This window comes from Mauremys reevesii, linkage group 12 (assembly GCF_016161935.1).
Source record: "Mauremys reevesii isolate NIE-2019 linkage group 12, ASM1616193v1, whole genome shotgun sequence".
NCBI lineage: Eukaryota > Metazoa > Chordata > Testudines > Geoemydidae > Mauremys > Mauremys reevesii.
The window spans coordinates 24,244,399-24,246,703 of NC_052634.1; positions in this window are offsets into that span (position 1 = coordinate 24,244,399).

The window sequence follows — 2,305 nt, forward strand, 5'->3', positions numbered from 1 at the left end:
ACCCAGAGGCCCTGCTCCCACTCGTCCTCTCCCCCGCAAGGCCCCATCCTCACTTCGCCCTTTCCCAAGCTCCATCCGGCCACATGGGGCCGTGGGGGGAGAGGCCGGGGGTGCAAACGGCAGAGAGGCAGGCGGGGGGGACCTTGGGGTGGGGGCGAAGAGGCACAAGTGGCAGGGCCTCGGGGTAAGAGACGTGAGAGGTGGGCGGGGGGGGCAGGGGCGTGGAGGTAGGGGGTCCGGAGGGGGGGCTGTGGGCGGGGCTGAAGGGGCGTGTGGGCGGGGCTGAAGGGGGAGTGTGGGCGGGGTGGAGGGGGCGGGTGGGCGGGGCTTTGGCAGGAGGAGGCTGAGTGGCAGCTGGCCTGGGGGCAGGGCCACACTCCGGGCCCAGCCTCCCCAAGTGGAGGAGTCCAAAGCTGCCCATGGAGCCAGGACTCCTGGGTTCTATTCCAGGCTCTCCCACAGACTCCCAATCTGAGCTGGTGCAGCCCATCTCGCCCTCCCTGGTGCCTCAGTTTCCCCCGTGTGAGACGGGTCCCAGTGTGAACGGCTGCAGCGCCGTGAAGAATCTCGTCCCTTCTCCTGGCGGCTCCTTGGTAGCCCTGGGGAAGCAGCCAACTGCTGCAGCCCTTGGCTCCCGTCTGGGCAGCCCGGGGTGGGGGTGGGATCTGGGCAATGGGAAGAAAGAATCCCCCCTGCCCCCACCCCACCCCGGGGACATGGGGGGAGGCTGGTGCTGCGGGGGCAGGGAGTCCTGCAGCCCTCGCAGGGGAGAAGGGCAGGTTCGGCTTGGCTGCTGATGGGGGCGGGGTGGGGGGCACTGCTGGACTGGGGGCTCCCCCCTGCGGGGTGGAGATGGAGCACGGCCTGCTGGGAGCGGACGTCTCCTCTGGATGGGGGAGGGTGACACTGGCCAAATTGTGGGAGCCCCTGTCCCCCCCCCCCAGACAAGAGAGGGGCCTCTCAGCCTTGCCGGCTCATCTCTCTTTCACCAGGATCGGCCCAGCACCTGGCCTGGCCCAGACCCCTTCCTCAGCGCCAGCAGCTGCCCATTGTGGGGAGTGGAGCGGCCGGGGGGGTGGGGGCCTCTCAAGCCCCCCGGGGAGCAGGGCCGGGGCACTGGGGGGCAGAGGCTGCGAGGGGGGGAGGTGGGTTGGAGAGATGAGGTGAAGCTGGGACTCAGGGGGAGAATGGGGCAGGCTGCAGGGAGGAAGTGTGGGGGGGCCACCGGAGGGGAGCTGGGGGGCTGGGAAGCTGCGGGGGGAGCCAGCCGGGGGGGGTAGTGGGGACACCGCAGGGGGCTGCTCAAGAGGCAGTGGGCTGGGGGCAGGCGGGAGCTCGGACAGGGGTGGGGTCAGGCTATTGCGGGTCTCCCTGTGAATGGCACCAGACTGCAGGGAACCCCACGGCCGGCAGCCCCCCTGCTGGGGGGTCTGGTCAGTGCAGACCCCCCCCGATGCACCCTGCTGGGGGGACAGGTCACTGCAGCCCCCCCCGCTGCACCCTGCTGGGGGGTCTAGTCACTGCAGCCCCCCCCCCGCTGCACCCTGCTGGGGGGTCTGGTCACTGCAGCCCCCCCCCGCTGCACCCTGCTGGGGGCTCTGGTCACTGCAGCCCCCAACCTAACACTGGAGCTGGGCGGGGGGGGGAAGGTTTCTTCTTGCGCTCCCATTGGTCAGGGCTCTGCCTCCTCTTCCTATTGGCTGTCCTGGGAGAGGCGGAGTTTCCGAGAGGGCGTCACGTGGCCTTGAAGCGTTCGCGAGGCGGCTCCTGAGCAGCCCAACCCCCGAGCACCCCTCCCCACTGCCGCCCCTCCCCTCTCTGCCCCGCCCCCAACCCCCAGCTCCCCTCCCCACTGCCGCCCTCCCCTCTCTGCCCCCGCCCCTGCCCCCGCGCCCCCACCCCACTGCCGCCCATCTCCCTCTCTTCCCCGCCCCAACCCCCCAGCTCCCCTCCCCAGTGCCGCCCTCCCCTCTCTGCCCCTGCCCCAAACACCCCCTGAGCTCCCCTCCCCAGTGCGGCCCTCCCCTCTCTGCCCCGCCCCCAACACCCCCAGGCTCCCCCTCCCCAGTGCCGCCCATCCCGACTCTCTGCCCCGCCCAACACCCCTGAGCTCCCCCTCCCCAGTGCCGCCCATCCCCTCTCTGCCCCGCTCCCAACCCCCAGCTCTCCCTCCCCAGTGCCGCCCATCACCCTCTCTGACCCCGCCCCAAACACCCCCAGGCTCCCCTCCCCAGTGACGCCCATCCCGTCTCTGCCCCGTCCCCTAACACCCCCAAGCTCCCCTCCCCAGTGCCGCCCATCCCCT